Source organism: Coenobita brevimanus, chromosome 100, assembly GCF_032717465.1.
Source record: "Coenobita brevimanus isolate Jiangsu-jjx chromosome 100, ASM3271746v2, whole genome shotgun sequence".
Taxonomy (NCBI): Eukaryota; Metazoa; Arthropoda; class Malacostraca; order Decapoda; family Coenobitidae; genus Coenobita; species Coenobita brevimanus.
In genome coordinates, this window is record NC_137053.1 from 37,615,470 (window position 1) to 37,634,891 (window position 19,422).

General features: G+C 42.4%; 1 protein-coding gene and 1 pseudogene across 1 annotated transcript in view; one reads left to right on the top strand and one right to left on the bottom strand.

The window, feature by feature from the left end:
* The window catches only part of nonC (serine/threonine-protein kinase Smg1), a 1,312,439-nt gene that overhangs the window by 119,199 nt on the left and 1,173,818 nt on the right, over nucleotides 1–19,422 (bottom strand). The gene's annotated exons all lie outside the window — the stretch shown is intronic.
* On the top strand, nucleotides 5,759–5,878 carry LOC145414745 (5S ribosomal RNA; annotated as a pseudogene).

Here is a 19,422-nt window from a genome sequence, read left to right on the forward strand (position 1 = left end):
GTATACCCACTAATGTTTAATAATATTCAGCTTAATCCTACATCATCCTTGAACATGCTTGGGGTTTCATTTACTCGGGACTTATCTTGGAAAGATTATATTACATCTCTTGTAAAATCTGCTTCCAAGAGATTGGGTGTGCTAAGCCGACTCTGCTCTTTCTTTATCCCTGCGCAATTGTTGACTCTATACAGAGGTTTTATCCGCCCCTGTGTGGAGTACAACCCTCATGTGTGGGGAGGCTCCCCTCATACAGCTCTTCTCAATAGGGTGGAGTCAAAGGCTTTTCGTCTCATTAACTCTCCTCCTCTTACTGACTCCCTTCAACCTCTGTCTCTTCGCCGCACTGTTGCATCTTTATCTCTTTTCTATCGTTACTTTAATGGTCACTGCTCCTCTGAACTGTCTGCTTGCATTCCTCCACCTCTACGACGGGCGCATAGCACCCGTCTGGCAGCAGACTCTCATCCTTTTTTTGTCCAACTCTCTAATGCAAGAATTAACCGTTACTCCCAGTCTTTCATTTATGCAACAGGTCAACTCTGGAACTGTCTCCCTATGTCTGTATTTCCTGCTGCCTATGATCTCCAGTCTTTCAAACGCAGTGTGTCCAGGCATCTCAAAATGATCGGATCTTGAATTTGGCTCTATATTGTATTTTGTTTTTCTCTTGGAGGGAACTGTTACTGCGGGCTCATGGCCTTTGGTTCCTTCTTCCTCGCATTAAAAAAAAAAAAAAAAAAAAAAAAAAAAAAAAATGAATTGGAGCAGATGGGAAACGTGGAAGGTGTGTGTAGGATATTTACAGAAGAAATATGTGCAGCATGTGATGTGGTGTGTGGAAGGAAGAGAAGACGGAGGGGGGTGCAAGGAACAGCGTGGTGGACTGAAGAGGTGAGACAGGCTGAGGCACAAAAGAAGAAAGCATACAATGAATGGATGAGAAATAGGGACATGGAAGAAGTTGAGAGGCAGAAGAAAGAGTTATATGTAGAAAGAAAGAGAGAGGTGAAAAGATTAGTAAGGGAGTAAGAAGAGAGTGGATGAGGAATTTGGAAGGAATTTGAGTGTAAAGTGGAGGGACTGTAAGAAAATGTTCTGGAAAGAGGTGAAAAGAGTAAGACAGGGTGGGAGTGAAGTTAGCAGGAGAGTGAAAGATAAAAATGGTAGATTACTAGTGGAGAAGGGAGAAAAAGTGAGCAGATGGAGAGAACACTTTAAGGAATTGTTGAACATAGAGGATGGAAGTAATGCGAGTATAAGTGGCTGGGGAATGGCTGGGAGGAGGAGGGAGGTGAGAAGACAGGAAGAAATCAGTAGGATAGAAGTTGTGGAAGCAATGAAGAAAGTTACATTGAGGAAAGCCCCAGGAATTGATGGAGTGTGTGGTGAAATGCTGCAGCATGGGGTAGAGATAGTAGTAGAATGGATGCGGAAGATGTGCAGATTGGCCTGGGAGGAAGGTAGAGTCCCGGAGGATTGGAAGTCAGGTATAATTATTCCCTTGTCCAAAGGAAATGGGGAAAAGGAAGTGTGTGGTAATCATAGGGGCATTTGTCTTCTTAGTATAATAGGAAAAGTGTATGGTAGGATACTTATTGACAGAGTTAGAGAAAGAACAGAGGAATTAGTTGGAGAAGAACAGGGAGGCTTTAGGAAGGGAAGAGGTTATGTAGATCAGATATTCATTCTTAGATCTTTAGTGGAAAAGTTTCTAGAGAAGGGAAAGAAGTTGTATGCGGCTTTCATGGATTTGGAGAGAGCATATGACAGGGTGGATAGACAAGGATTGTGGAAAGTGTTAAGAATATATGGATTAGATAGGAAGTTGTTGAATGCTGTGAAGAGTATGTACGATGGTGCGAAGGCTGTAGTGCGTGTGGATGGTGAACTAAGTGATTTTTTCTCTTTGAAAGTTGGGTTGAAACAGGGATGTCATGTCTCCATGGTTGTTCAATCTGTACATGGATGACGTAATAAAAGAGGTACAAGGTAGGGTAGTGGATGTTGGAGTGGCCCTGGTGAGAGAGGATAGTGTTTGGAAACTCCCTGTACTGCTGTTTGCAGATGATACTGTGTTGTTGAGTGAAGACAAAGGGGAGTTGCAAGGCTTGGTGGATGAGTTTGGGAGAGTGTGTAAGAAACGTAATCTAAAGGTGAACGTAGGGACGAATAAAGTGATGGTCTTTGAGAGGGGTGAAGTGAGTGAATGTACAGCGAGGTTGGATGGTGAGGAATTGGAAAATGTGAGTACGTTTAAGTACTTGGGTAGTGTGATGAGTAAGGATGGAGGTTTGGAGGGTGAAGTGCTTGAAAGGGTAAAGCAAGGAAGAAAGGTTGCTGGTTCTTTGAAAGCAGTGATAAGAAACAGGGAAGTGAGCATGGAAGTGAAAATGTTATTATATGGCAGTATTGTGATACCAACTCTAACGCATGGAAGTGAAGCTTGGATGTTGTTGGAAGGACACAAGTCAAGAGTGAGAGCAGTGGAAATGAGTTATTTAAGAGGAGCCTGTGAAGTCACATGGAGAGACAGGCTGACGAATGAGGATATAAAGGAGCGTTGTGGTGTGGATGTGGATGTGATAGGAAGCATTATGAGGAACACACTGAGGTGGTTTGGCAATGTGGAGAGAATGGAGGGTGAAAGACTGACAAAGAGAGTGTATGCGAGTAAGGTGGAGGGGGGAAGAGGGAGGGGGAGGCCGAGGATGAGATGAAGGGATGGGGTGGAGAGGTATATGAGAGAGGGGGGTGTGAGTTGGGAGCAGGGCAGTGAAATGGCGGGGGACAGGGCGACTTGGAGGCGATATGTTTGTGGCCACCCCAAACGGGATTGAAGCGTCTGGCAATAGACAGACAGATAGATAGTATACCGCGAGAGTGATCATAATTGCCGTGGAACAGCCATGTCAAAGGTTGCATGTAATATTTAGTTACAAAAATTAATTACATGTAAGGGTAGAGGACGTTTCTTACACAAACATTACGGAAGTCAAAGCCATGCAGATTTCATTCTGTGTCTGAAGTCAAAATACACGGATTAACACAAATATCTGGCTCCGCACTAATGTTTGATGTTACGTCAGTATATTTCTCTCATGAGCCAGTCCTTTACATCACCACCTATCTAAAGCTTGTTATTTGACACTGCTATACAAGGTGTAATGCAGCTTTATCTACAGGATAGTAACTCCTTTATATGATGCCCTGAATGAAAGAAAATAGACATATTATGTGGCCACCACTTCACATTTCATTCACCCTCCCCTACCTACCCTCCCTTCCCTCCCTCACTCCACCCAAGCACCATCGCTCATCCCCCCACCCACCTTCCCTTCTCTCTCTGGCCCCTCCCTCTCACTCCCTCAGCCCCTCATACTCCAGAGTGAATTGCCACGGATAAAGGAGCCAGTCTGAGGCACGGGGTACAGGATGATAGGTGATTATTTATGGCCATGACTGTACAGGTTAATGAGTGTAGGGGACAAAACAGATCCTTGGGGGATGCCACATGTGAAGTTTCTGATGTTCAAAGGCTGAGCAGCAAATGTTACATGTGCATATCTGCCTGCTAAGTACTTTGCCAGCCATCTCTTTGTGTTATTGTGCATGTTTGTGTTGAATATTTTGTTTGAGAGGTTGTGGCAGGCAGTGCTGGGCAGGTGCGCAAACACTTGCGCAAAGCGCAATTGCGCACCCTTGTGCTCTGGTGATATCGTTTGCGCATTGCGCATCGCACAAGACCATGCGCAATTTTGTGCTTGTGCACATGAAAAGGCAGGTGCGCAAGCACAAACGTAGTTGCGCTTGCACAACTAAATTTGCACTTGCGCACCTGCCTTGCGCACCTGCCCTGTGGATTGCGCACTGCATAATCCAAGGGACACGTGGTCTTCCAGGGAACACGTGGTGGGAGATTCCCGCATGGCTGGACAAGGGATGGAGGAGGCTGGGGCGGGTCGCGAGGGTGGGTAGGTGCTTGGTGGGGGGAGGCGGGAGGGAAGGGGGTAGTAGCATTAATATGCTTCAACAGATAATGTATTTTTAATATTTAAATTATTATTATTAGTAAATGATAATAAATGTACATTATTTATTAAGATTAGCACATGCAATTCCTTACAAAAACCATTAAAACATATTATTTAAATTAAATATTGACAGCCAAATAATTTATTAAGCAGTGGATATTTGATTTAAATACTCTGTTTTCATGATTTTTTATTTTTTGTAATGAATTACATATGCTACTGTATATCTATATTGAATTATTAAATAAATTGTCTTGACAAGACAAGAGAGAGAGAGAGAGAGAAAGATAAAGAGCTTTATTCTGAGAGAGAGAGAGAGAGAGAGAGAGAGAGAGAGAATAAATACGTTTCATGATTTTTTATTTTTTGTAACGAATTACATACTGTATGCTATTGTATATCTATACTGAATTATTAAATAAATTGCCCTGACAAGACAAGAGAGAGAGAGAGATAAAGAGCATTATTCTGAGAGAGAGAGAGAGAGAGAGAGAGAGAGAGAGAGAATAAATATGCAGGAATGGCAAAGGATTGTCCCTTTGAGTGAGGAGATAAGGCATAAACTTCGTCCCTCTTCTCTCTCTTATTCTCCATTCCTTCCCTCCTCTCTCTCTCTCTTATTCTCCATTCCTTCCCTCCTCTGTCGGAGAGAGAGAGAGTTGATGATACAGTAATCATGTGATCTTTGCCAATGCCTTGGTAAATATAGGCTGTTTTTCCCGGACAATGACCAACTGTACCTCAGTCACCGAGGGTGGTGGGCAGGTTGCTACTTTAGTCTATCTATCTATCTATTGCCACACGCCTCAATCCCGTTTGGGGTGGCCACAAACAAATCGCCTCCAAGTCGCCCTGTCCCCTGCCATTTCACTGCCCTGCTCCCAACTCACACCCCCCTCTCTCATATACCTCTCCACCCCATCCCTCCATCTCATCCTTGGCCTCCCCCTTCCTCTTCCCCCCTCCACCTCACTCACATACACTCTCTTCGTCAGTCTTTCACCCTCCATCCTCTCCACATGGCCAAACCACCTCAATGTGTTCCTCATAACGCTTCCTATCACATCCACATCAACACCACAACGCTCCTTTATATCCTCATTCGTCAGCCTGTCTCTCCACGTGACTCCACAGGCTCCTCTTAAATAACTCATTTCCACTGCTCTCACTCTTGACTTGTGTCCTTCCAACAATGTCCAAGCTGCACTTCCATACGTTGGAGTTGGTATCACAATACTGTCATGTAGTAACTTTTTCACTTCCATGCTCACTTCCCTGTTTCTTATCACTGCTTTCAAAGAACCAGCAACCTTTCTTCCCTGCTGTACCCTTTCAAGCACTTCACCCTCCAAACCTCCATCCTTACTCATCACACTACCCAAGTACTTAAACGTACTCACATTTTCCAATTCATCACCATCCAACCTCGCTGTACATTCACTGACTTCACCTCTCTCAAAGACCATCACTTTACTCTTCCCTACATTCACCTTTAGATTCGGTTTCTTACACACTCTCCCAAACTCATCCACCAAGCCTTGCAGCTCCCCTTCGTCTTCACTCAACAACACAGTATCATCTGCAAACAGCAGTACAGGGAGTTTCCAAACACTATCCTTTCTCACCAGGGCCACTCCAACATCCACTACCCTACCTTGTACCTCTTTTATTACCTCATGCGATCTTTGCTACTTTAGTAAGTTATTTAATTATACCAATAAATATTTTACAGGCCATGCCACGTTGAGTACACCGCTTCCCGTCCGATCAGCGAAGTTTAGCAACATTGGGTCTGGTTAGTACTTGGATGGGTGACCGCCTGGGAACACCAGATGCTGTTGGCATCCCTACGTGTCAAGTGGGGTTGGTGGAGGATTAGTGCCCCTCCCTGTAAAACAATTAACTCTGAGCCCTTGACCACCCCGTTTGGGATACATGGCATCTGGCAATGGATGGATGGATGGAATTCCCACAAATATATGCAAATGATTTGCGCTGGCGCTTTGCGACATTGCACAAGCTAAATATTAGATTGCGCAGTTAGGCAAATTACAAATAATAAAAAATAAAAATAAGTAGGTATGCTGTTTTATTTAAATATCTCAATATTTTTCAGTAATTCCCAAAAATATATGCAAATGGTTTGCGCTTGCGCTTTGCGTCATTGCGCAAGCTAAATATTTGTCAGATTGTGCATTTGCGCTTGCGCAAGGTAGTGAACTGTGGATTGCGCATTGCGCTTGCGCAAGATCCTTCTTCGTTTGTGCTGCCCACCACTGGTGTCAGGGGATGGAATCAAAAGCTTTGCTAATGTCTAGTGTGACTAGGCATGTTCTGTATGGTGGCCTAGCTGAATTCATGTCATCAAAAACTCTCTGTGTAATATCTGTAAGAAAAGTGTTTGAGAAGAGTGTTTGTGGAGTGTAGTGGTCTAAAACCAGGTTGTGATGGGGCTAGGGGGGGGTGAGGTGTAACTAGTTGTAGTACCAGTCATTCAGTGACTTTGGAGGGGGTGCAGAGAAGCGTGATGGGATAGTGTGAGGAAGGTAACATGGTTTGGGAACAGTGATGATAATTCCATGCTTCCAGATGTTGGGTATTATGTTGTGTGAGTAGCTGCAGTTTGATATGTTGGTGAGTGCTTGTATGCCATGTGGTACATGGTGTTTAAGGTGTGTGTTGCTTATGTTGTCTGGGCCACAGGCAGATGAGTGCTTTAGGCTGCTAATGATATGCTTCGTCTGGTTTAAGTGAAAGGTGCGAAGTCTGGGTTTGTGGGGAACTGTCACTTAAGTTGGATGATACGTCGGTTGTTGCGATGGGGGTTTAGATGGCTGACATGTGAAAAGTGATTGATAAGAGTGTTTGCTTGTTGTTTGTTTGAAGGTATGGTGTCTGTTGTTGAGATGGCATCGTGTGATTGTGTAGTATTGCTGTTAGAAAGTGTTTAGTGTTTTGTAGAGTTTGCTGGTGTTTATTTTGTGGTCAAGTGTTTGGAGATAATTATTCCAGTTAGTGTTTGTTCTTCTGATATTTTATTGTTTATTTGAGTGTTGAGTTCTTATATTTGTTGTACGGTGTCTTATGTAAGGGGTGTTGGGGAGTGTCGTAGTGTGTCCTGTTGACTGATGAGGCCTTGAATTTCTGGTGTGAAGTTGGGGTTGTGTCTCTTTCTGTTCCCTCTAGGGATGTGTCTTTTGTCTGCGTCTTGTATAATTGTACTGAAAGTGTGCACAGCGGTGTTGATGTTTGTGATGGATGTACTGTTTAATGTTTCAAAGTGTTGTTCTGTTTCAGTTGTGAAGGCCTTCCAGTTGGCTCTCTTATAATTAGCGTATGTGTGTCTGTGGCCAGCTTGTATCATGTACAACCGAAAGCACTAGTTTTTTCCCTTCTAGTAGCCGGGGCTGAAGTCAGTAAGCGATCAGGCAATCGAACACCCGACACCCACCGCCCCTACCCCAATCCCAGTGTAAGTGTTGTTGGGTATATGTGGAACAGCCAAAGCTGGTGATGTTACAATGTGCCATGATTGTTTTTAGAGACAATCAGAACCAGTAGGGGTTTGTATTTAAAGGCATTAATGAGTAGTACTATGCTGTTATCCACAGCTTTTGAGAAATGCATGAAAATGAAAGAAGACCTACAGCACAATGTATTACGATACATGTTATTGTCAATATACTTACGCCCTGTATTATAATGTCACAAAGAAGTATACTATAGTGAACAACATCTGTTGAAAGATATGATGTCTTTTCTCATCCATTCTGGCTCCCACCTCCACCACCCTACTCTCTGGGTTCCTGTCTCCACAAAATGTCTCTTTTTATCCTCTCGTCCCCCAGTCCCGCCCTTTGTTAACCACCATAAACTAAGGTAATGATCAAATGATCCATCAGGTATTGATCATGTTAATATAACCATACACCTCAGTATAAAGCACCAACAAATCAATAACATACAATACCTCAGTATACCTGCCAAATATATCATCCTTTGGTAAGGTGCTATGTGACATATACAGTACACTGCAAGTTGGACCTTGTGTTACAAGGACATACGGTTGATTATCATTAACACAGGTTATATGTGGTTTTGGACATCCATTAATTCTCATTAACGTGGCAATTTAAGCCTTACATTATAAACATATAATGTTTATGTTCCTGTCATTATTGGATGAACAAAACGAATCAGGGATCGGCTCTGACGAACCACAAACTCTGCTTAAATGAAAACATTCTGACCTCTTGTCACAACAGTGACACAATGTCATTATGTATATGACTGAATGTGGGTCAGTCATATGCATAATGACACCGTGTCACTGCACTGACAAAAGGTCGCATATTTTCGTTAAGGCACAGAGTTTGTGGTTCGTCAGAGCCGATCCCTGATTCGTTCGTTCATCCAATAATGACAAGAACATAAACCTTACTTGTTTATAATGTAAGGCTTAAACTGCCATGTTAATATGAATTAATGGATGTTCAACCCACATATAACCTGTGTTAACCCTTTCAGGTCTCCTGGCCACTATAGTGGCTTTCTCGGTAGGAGTTTCCTAGCCACTCCCATGGCAGCATATTTAGGCATGAATGAAAACTGTTGCGTGAGGCTGGTGAATGAAATGAGCTGCTCCCCAGACCCCTCTGCTTCCACCAGGCATGCGCACATCACAATATTTTAGTTTAAATAGTCTGGGAAGAGCTAATCATGGTGGGGGGTTGGGCTGCACATACTGGTTTTATTATACTGTTGATCTGGCAATATTTTTTACTATTTTGGTATCAAACAATTCATTTTGCAAAAGAATATTGTTTGCAATATATTTTTACTGCTCTGGAGGATACATAGCTCTCACCTCCCTCCTCCCTTTCATATCCCCCTTCCTCCAGCCCTCTACCTCCCACCCTTCCACCCTCCACTTTCCCTCCAATCCCCCACCCCCTACTTCCTCCACCCTCCTACCTCCCACTGATCCCCCACCTCTCTACCTCCCACCCTCCACTCTCCCTCCAAACCCCCGCCCCCTGCCTCCCACCTATTCACATAGTGCCGCGTCACAGGCAAGCAAGAGATTTCCGCATTGTATGTCTCAATATTCATTCATTTCCTGGGTGTTAGAGTGTCTGATTGAGGGAAAATAATTACAGATTTATGATTTTAGGTTTGTAAGGTTGTTTTTATAGCCTTTTATACATGTACCATGCATTTATTTGTTACCAGGCGGACATACATGTGCAGCGAGTATTGCCTTTTTCATTGACAAATGATTGTTAGTATCTCCTTACTTTTTTATGATTTATATTTCATGAGTTTCTCACATTTCCTGGTTATACATATAACACCGTCAATTTTTAGAAATAATAAATACTTGATCACTGTCTCTTCTGCCGCCTGTAAGTAGCCTACACAGGACGATATAGTTAGCAACAATAAACTAACCATACATACATACAAAAGGCAAGCTCGTAGGCTTACCCCTATGTCCTCACCCCCACAGCCTTGGACAGTACTAAGCAAAATAAGAGCAAAGTAAAATAAATTAGTTAGTAGTAGCTAGTAAGTGATAGTTTTATATGGATCTTGTAACTGTTAAGTTTGTTTTTTATAAAGAAAACAACTCAAGAATCATTCACAAATCACGTGAGATATAATGTACATACTGTATATTATTGCACCGTTTTTTTATGAAGAAACACGGAAAAAAAAACAATGCAATCATGTTGCCTATGCACCAAGAAATCACCTACCCACCGAGACAGCAATACTCACCACGCTACTACACACCACTTGCTACGCAACTTCCCATCATTTTTGCAGCACTTGTATAGTGAGTGGAGCTCTAATGTTTTAAAGGCAGATGTGTTTTACTTCCCCGTGCATGAATATGATTTTTTTTTCTTTATTTGCAAACCCTGACTTTTTCAAAAAAATGCGTCTCTCAAGCGTGACCTTGGGACCTATTTGAGACCTGAAAGGGTTAATGATAAACAGCCATCTGTCCTTGTAACACAAGGTCCAACTTGCAGTGTATATGTCACATAACACCTTACAAAAGGGTGATATAGCTGGCAGGTATACCGAGGTATTGTATGTTACCGATTTGTTGGTGCTTTATACAGAGGTGTATGGTAATACTTACATGATCAATACCTCACAGATCATTTGATCATTATCTTAGTTTATGTTGGTTAACAAAGGGCGGGACTGGGGGACAAGAGGTTAAAAGAGACGTTTTGTGGAGACAGGAACCCAGAAAGCAGGGTGGTGGAGGTGGGAGCCAAAATGGATGAGAAAAGACATCATATCTTTCAGCAGATGCTGTTCACTATACTATACTTGTGTGACATTATAATACAGGACTTGAGTATACAGACAATAACACATATTACATTGTAGGTCTTCTTTCATTTTCGTGCCTTTCTCAAAAGTTGTGGACAACAACACAGTATTACTCATTAAATGCCTTTAAATACTTACCCCTACTGGTTATGGTTGTCAATAAAAACAATCGCAACACACTGTAACATGACCAGCTTATCCACCACCACATCTATCCAACAACGCGTACACTGGGGTTGGGGTAGGGGCAATGGGTATGGGATGTCCAATCGCCCCGTCGCTCACTGGCCGCGACTCCGGCTACTGGGGGGGAGAAACTAGTGCTTTTGGGTGTACCTCAAATAACAAAACTCCTCCAGACACCCAGGAGACTCTCCAGCAAGATTAATCCCTTCAAGACTCTCTTCTTCTGTATGCTCTCCCATACACTCTGTATCACACAATCAAAATCAGCGTTATTTTGCAGTCTACCTATAACACTATTAATCTCTCATGCACATACTTATAAAAAACACTGCTTCCCACACCACAGTGGCAAAATGAACATGGTCACCCTCAGGCTCTGACAGAGCTGCTACCTGCCCTAGAGCTCATCACTTTGTTTTATCTGCACATTTCTCAATGCTTTGTACCTTACTCGATCTCACCACTTCCTAAATCTCTCCTCCATTAATCTCTCATTCTCTGCAATCAATACCAAGTCATCAGCATACAACATCTCCCTGGGGAATCCAATTCGTTAATTTCTGTGACAACCTCAAGCAAAAAAAAAAAAAGAGAGAGAGAGAGAGATTTAAAACTGACTCCTCATGCACAGTGATGTTCACACAAATGTTCACAGGAAACTCAAAACTCAAACCTCCATCCCCGCTCTCAGCTAGATGTGTGACCCTCATACACTGCCATAACCAATCTAACCAACCATTCCTTATTCCCAAGATTTCTCATTGTCCACTTCACCATCTCCCTGGACACTGTGTCAAAACCTTCCCCAAATCAACAAAAACAAAGTACAACTCTCTCTTCTTTCCTCTATATTTTTCTTTAAGCTGTTGGACATGGAATATTGCATCAACAGACCCTCTGCCTAGCATAAAACCGAACTGCATCTCATCAATGTTCACTCTTCTCTTATCATACCTTTCAGGACTCTTTCCATTACCTTCATTATCAGATTCAAATGCTTTATGCTCTTTCCAGGCCATCATCCTTCCCCTCACACACAATTATAATCGTACTCTTCAACAACTTGTCCAGAACAACACACTCCTATCCTGTATAACAGAATTTCTTTAATCAGTAATTAAACCCATTCCTATATCTCTAGAGGTTTTCAATATCTCAGCAGTCAATCCAGACACATCCACAGCCTTCTCCAACTGTACTTTGTCGAATGCCTTCTCCATGGCACCAGTATCAACCAATGGCCAAGGGCCAGTAACTGGATCAGCCATTTCCAAACTTTCCCCATCCCAGTTAAACTTCTCATTCCATAAATGGATGTAATGTTCTCTCCATGTATCCTTAATATCCTCAATATCCACCAGTACCCTCCCTTCATGATTCTTAACACAATGCTCACCTATGATAACACTGTTTCCTCTTGGGATCTGTCTATCCACCTTAAATAACATATTCCTCCTTTCAGCACTACTTAGGCTATCCAGTAAGTCTCTGAGACTCATACCTGTTCTGTAAACAGTACCTTCTTTCTGGTTATATGCTTAGATGCCAGGTATTCCTCTCTGTTACCAACCCTTTTGGATTCCCTAAACAGTCCTCTTTTCTCTTTGAACTGTGGCTTCTACTCCCTCATCCCACCACTTTATAACCGTATGTCTTGGTGGGCCCCTTGTCCAGCCACATACTCCCCACAGATTGTCACAGAGTTTTGTACTATACATTTACACTTTTGTCTACAGTCCCCTGCTCAACCATGACTCTAGTTGTCTCACTATAGAAGGCATCCCTTGCAGCTCGGTTTTTCAATTTCCACATTTTCCTCCTAGGTACATAGGTCCTTTTCCTCATTGCTTGCTTCTTTAGTATCATGTCACATATCGATAATTTGTCCTGCTGCAAACACTCTTTGCCCCATTTAATCACATTCTTTATTACCACCTACCTTTAACAAGACAGGAAGAAATCAGTAGGATAGAAGTTGTGGAAGCAATGAAGAAAGTTAAATCGGGGAAAGCCCCAGGAATTGATGGAGTGTGTGGTGAAATGCTGAAGCATGGGGGAGAGATAGTAGTAGAATGGATGTGGAAGATGTGCAGATTGGCGTGGGAGGAAGGTAGAGTCCCGGAGGATTGGAAGTCAGGTATAATTATTCCCTTGTACAAAGGAAAAGGGGAAAAAGAAGTGTGTGGTAATCATAGAGGCATTTGTCTTCTTAGTATAATAGGAAAAGTGTATGGTAGGATACTTATAGACAGAGTTAGAGAAAGAACAGAGAAATTAGTTGGAGAAGAACAGGGAGGCTTTAGGAAGGGAAGAGGTTGTGTAGATCAGATATTCATTCTTAGATCTTTAGTGGAAAAGTTTCTAGAGAAGGGAAAGAAGTTGTATGCGGCTTTCATGGATTTGGAGAAAGCATATGACAGGGTGGATAGACAAGGATTGTGGAAAGTGTTAAGAATATATGGAGTAGATGGGAAGTTGTTGAATGCTGTGAAGAGTATGTACGATGGTGCGAAGGCTGCAGTGCGTGTGGATGGTGAACTAAGTGAATTTTTCTCTTTGAAAGTTGGTTTGAAACAGGGATGTGTCATGTCTCCATGGTTGTTCAATCTGTACATGGATGGGGTAATAAAAGAGGTACAAGGTAGGGTAGTGGATGTTGGAGTGGCCCTGGTGAGAGAGGATAGTGTTTGGAAACTCCCTGTACTGTTGTTTGCAGATGATACTGTGTTGTTGAGTGAAGACGAAGGGGAGCTGCAAGGCTTGATGGATGAGTTTGAGAGAGTGTGTAAGAAACGAAACCTAAAGGTGAATGTAGGGAAGAGTAAAGTGATGGTCTTTGAGAGAGGTGAAGTTAGTGAATGTACAGCGAGGTTGGATGGTGAGGAATTGGAAAATGTGAGTACGTTTAAGTATTTGGGTAGTGTGATGAGTAAGGATGGAGGTTTGGAGGGTGAAGTGCTTGAAAGGGAAGAAAGGTTGCTGGTTCCTTGAAAGCAGTGATAAGAAACAGGGAAGTGAGCATGGAAGTGAAAAAGTTACTACATGACAGTATTGTGATACCAACTCTAACGTACGGAAGTGAAGCTTGGACATTGTTGGAAGGACACAAGTCAAGAGTGAGAGCAGTGGAAATGAGTTATTTGAGAGGAGCCTGTGGAGTCACGTGGAGAGACAGGCTGACGAATGAGGATATAAAGGAGCGTTGTGGTGTGGATGTGGATGTGATAGGAAGCGTTATGAGGAACACACTGAGGTGGTTTGGCCATGTGGAGAGGATGGAGGGTGAAAGACTGACGAAGAGAGTGTATATGAGTGAGGTGGAGGGGGGAAGAGGGAGGGGGAGGCCGAGGATGAGATGGAGGGATGGGGTGGAGAGGTATATGAGAGAGGGGGGTGTGAGTTGGGAGCAGGGGAGTGAAATGGCGGGGGACAGGGCGACTTGGAGGCGATTTGTTTGTGGCCACCCCAAACGGGATTGAGGCGTCTGGCAATAGATAGATAGATAGACCTTTAACAAGCCATGAAGATATAGTTTTGTGTTGATGTGTGTCTCTGTGTCTGTGATGTATCTATGGCCAAAATATCTCAAAAATTTTTGGACAAATTTTTGCCAAACCTTCAGGAAATAGCAACTATGTGGCTGAGCAGAAGCCTATTACTTTTGGTGATAATTTTATTAACAATGATCAATACCAGCCAACACAGACTGTACAGTACTTTTCAATACAGAATGCCTCATTGTGAAATGCGGTGATTGATTTTTGTTGAGTATTGCAAAGTTCACATTTGGTTTGTAGGTAACTTGTTACTCAAATGTTCCCAAACTTTGAAAACAGGGCGGAAACCGCTTGTCGTATGGTGTGTGGATGTTGGATGGCAGTGCACACACCCTTTGTTTGTGTGTCAAGTGGTGTTGTGCAGGGTGGATGCATTCGCTGCATGTGTATGTTTTTTATCACTGTGTTTGGGTTAGTTTGCAGGTGGTATAATCTCAAATATAGAGTTTGTGAAAGAGCAATGTGTGTGCATCAAGTTTTATGTGAAACTCAGGAAGAATGGGGTAGAAACTCAGAAAATGTTAAAACAAGCATTTGGTGACAATGCTTTGGAAGTTACACAAACCTACAACTGGTTTAAGTGTTTTAAAAAAAGACAAACTTCAACGGATGACAATGCACATTCTGGTCACCTTTCCACCAATTCAGCTCCTGACAATATGGCCAAAGTTCATGCAACCATCCTCAAAAGTCGCAGGACAATCCATAATGTTTGTGACATTGTTAGCCTATCATATGGAACCTGTCAATGAATTTTGTCTGGTGACCTTGACATAACATGAATTGCCACCAAGTTTGTCCTGACTGATGAGCAAATGCAGGATCGTGTGAAGGTCCGCACGAAGCTCAAGGAAATGGCCAGAAATGACCCTCACTTCCTCTCAAGCGTCATTGCTGGCTAGGTAAGGTTCTTCCTGAGCTTCACACAAAACTTGATTCACACATGCTGCTCTTTCACATCTTCCATTTTTGAGATCACAAAATTCGCAAACTAACCCAAACACAATGATAAAAAAAATACATACTTGAGGTAAACGCCCCACTCTGCACAGCACCACTTGACACACTAACAAAAAAAGGGTGTGTGCACTACCACCTAGCATCCACACACCATACGACAAGCAGAGTCTGCCCTGCTCTCAAATTTTGGGATCTTTTAGGTAACACCTCGCACTTTAGCTGATAACATAATTTGGCAGGCAATTAGAATTTCGACCATGAATGCTCTTGTGACTCCTGAATGCTTCTGTTTCATTAGCCTCATATTGGCCCTCCTGGCAACGATGTAGTCAATCTGGTTATAATTACCTTCACACTCACATGTAGTCAATCTACTCTCTCTTCCTAAAAACTGTGTTGCACAACCATGTTCATATCTTCTCAGAACTCTAGTATCCTCATACCTTCTGCACATCTCATACCATATATGTGTGCCATCCCCTGTGCACATTTACATACCCTTGTGTTGCTGCACCAGAATAACTATTAAAACCCTCTTCCACAACTACCATATTCTTCCTAAAACTACATCTCATCAAACGCTATACCTCTAACCAAAAGGTATCAAATCATACCAGAACTTGTCTTTTTCTTCAACATCCAGGCCAACTTAGCCAAAACATGAAGTAGTACCTGGAGCAGTGACGTCTTCACTGTGGTCTACCCCCTAGAGGCTGTCAAAGAGAAGAGGAGGAAAGCATGAGGGCCAAACCACCGCAAACTCCCCAGGCCCCTCTCAGGGACTGAGAACCTGGGAGAGGCTTCGGTCATTCAGGCAAGTACCACATCTCTCAGCAGAACAGATACAACAACACTGTTTTCTCTACACTGAGAAATGACTCCCCATTGGTCATTTCTTGATGACTTCTTCTAACCAGGGACATTGAGAGCAATCCAGGACCCACCAACAAATACATATGTCCAACATGCTCAAAACCTATCATGTCAGACGAAGGGTTCAGTTCAGTGCAATTCCTGCAAGAACTGGACCCATTACACCTGCACAACACTTGCATCCAGAAAACATTACACAAACAGCTGGACCTGCTCCTTATGCTCTTTCCCTCCACCCACTAACCCGCCCACCAATCCTACCTCAGCCTAATCCACCGATCCTTCCCACACCATCCAATCCCACAATCCCTTCCATTCCACTCCATCCTAATCCACCCCAACCCTTACCTCCATTACAACCTTCTCCTACACCTTCCCCTCCACCCACACCACCACCTCCCCTTGTGCTGCAGCAGCCAACACACATCGCACACACAACATAAACATCCATCAGTTACACATAGATGGTATAAACACCAAAAAGCAACTCACACAATTCATCAAACAACAAAACATTCACACTGCCATCTTACAAGGAACAAAACTACACAGAACACACAAAAAAAACATTTCATAATTTCACCACCATTCGACAAGACCGGGCCGACGGCGGTAGCAGTGGACTCATCACCCTGCAACACAAATTAATAAACTCTTCAGATACCAGTGCACACACATTTCTCCCCCCACATGACACCACAACATGGTAAATACAAACTGTGGAGAAAAGACAGAAAAGAAAAAAAGGGAGGAGAAGTGATGATAGCAGTGAAGAACAACATAAATGTAGATACTGTGGAAATGGGAGAAGGCAGGGCTGAAGTGATATATATGAAATTAGAAACTGGAGAGAATGATAAGAGAGATATGGCGGTACTGTAGTGTATGTTCCCCCATAGACGAGAGCATGGAAGGATGACGAATACCATGAGATGTTGTCAGATATGGCTAGCTACTTGCAAAAAATAATTGAGAAAAGCAATAATATAATTTTGGTGGGTGACTTTAATTGTAAAGAGGTGAACTGGGAGGAATGGTACTCGGGAGGCGGCGAGGATTCGTGGGGTACTATGTTATTAAATATAATAATGAATAATGTGATGACGCAGTGGGTCAAAGAAGAGACACGGTTTCGAGGTGAGGACACACCAGCAAGGTTAGATTTACTGTTCACCAAAGAACCTGATGTAATAGAATCATTGGAATATCTCTGTCCTTTGGGAAAAAGTGATCACGTGGTCATTGAGTTCCAGATGTTAATAGGAAACGTTGAGCCAAGAGACGAGCTTCATAGAGAAGGAAGATACAACTTTGGCAAAAGCAAATTTTACAGGATTGAGAAACTTTTTTGAAAATGCGGATTGGAGAAAATTCAGAGAAACAAGAGAGATACAGAGGAAGTGGGATATCTTTCTAGACCTCTATAATTTGGGAGTGGAAAAATTTGTACCAAGAGTAAGAGGGAAAGAAAACAGGAAAAAGGAGTGGTTTAATAGAAGGTGTATGATAGCCAAAAAAGAGAGAGATAAGGCGTGGAACAATTGGAGAAAGAGAGGTAACGACAGAACAAAGGAAGAATATAAAAGAACAAGAAACGAATACACAAGAATACGTAGGGAAGAAGAAAGGAATTTTGAAAAAGGTATAATTGACAAATGCAAGGATGAACCCAAACTGTTTTATAGATTTGTTAATGGCAAACTGAAACAAAAGGAAGGAATCACCAAGCTGAAAGTAGATGGAGAGGTCTTTAAGGATGTGGCAATGCAAGCAGAAATAATGAACAAACGTTTCCAGTCAGTTTTCACTAAAGAAAAGGAGCTTGTGGAAGGGGAGGGAGTGATCAGAAATGTTCCGGTGATGAAAGATATAAAAGTGGAGGTGCAGGAAGTGTACAAATTACTGGAAACTCAAGATGTAAGGAAAGCCCCAGGACCTGATGGAATTTCTAATTGGGTACTGAAGGAATGCAGAGAACAACTGGCGGATAAAATTCACAGCTTAATTGTATGCTCACTGGAAGAGGGGAAAGTGCCAAAAGAATGGAAGAGGGCAAATGTGGTACCAATTTACAAGGGAGGAAACAGGGAAGAACCCCTGAATTATAGACCAGTGTCTCTAACCAGCCTGGTCGCAAAATTGTGTGAGAGAATCCTGAAAGACAGATGGATAAAATATCTGGAAGAGATGAATATTTTGGCTGAATGTCAGTTTGGATTCAGAAGTGGAAGGTCATGTGTTTCAAACTTGTTGAGCTTTTACTCAAGAGCGATTGATGTGGTACAGGAGAGAGATGGTTGGGTGGATTGTGTGTACTTAGACTTAGAGAAGGCCTTTGACAAGGTACCCCATAAGAGACTAATGTGGAAACTAGAATATATAGGAGGACTAAAGGGGAAACTTCTGGAATGGATGAGAGACTTTTTGAGAGACAGACAAATGAGGACAGTAATAAAGGAAAAGATGTCTGGATGGAGGGAAGTAACAAGTGGAGTCCCTCAAGGCTCAGTGTTGGCGCCAGTAATGTTCCTGATTTACGTAAATGATATGGTAGATGGAGTGAACAGTTATGCGAGTCTGTTTGCTGATGATGTAAAGATCTTGAGGAAGATAGAGGTTGAGGAGGATTGTAAAATACTGCAGGAGGATTTGGATAGGATACACAATTGGAGCCGGACGTTGGAAATGAAATTTAATGTAAAGAAATGTAAAATATTGGAAATGGGTAAAAGTACCAGGAGACCATCACTGAATTATTTTTTGGGTAATGAATTAATCACAAAAAGGAGAGAAGAGAAAGATTTGGGAGTGTTGGTCCAAGAGAGTTTGTCACCAGAAAAGCACATTAACAAGATAGCTGGAGAGACTTATAAGCTCTTGACTAACATAAGAGTAGCATTTCATTATATGGATGAGGAAATGATGAAAAAATTGATAGTGGCCACGATCCGCCCCAGGTTAGAATATGCAGCGGTAGTGTGGTCCCCACACAAAAAGAAAGATATAAACAAGATTGAGAGAATACAAAGAACAGCAACCAAGATGGTCCCCAGTCTGACAGACCTGTCATACAGAGAGAGGCTGGAAAAACTGGATTTGCCTTCGTTAGAGGAAAGGAGAAAGAGGGGAGACATGATTGCGGTGTTCAGGACCATGGTGGGAGTAGATAAAATTGACAAAGAAGATCTGTTTGTATGGGATAAGAGAGCAACAAGAGGACATGGAATGAAATTGAAAAAGTCAAGCTGCTTGAAGGATATCAAGAAATATAGCTTTCCTTACAGAAGTATAGACTTATGGAATAGCCTGGACAAAGAGATCGTCCAGTCTAAAAACTTAAACGAGTTTAAAGTTAAATTCGACTTATTGAGAAACAGCGACGGAAACCCACGAGCATAGTACATTCCGTGTATATCACAATTAGGTATATTCTTAAATATTTAGAACGACTCAGACAAAGA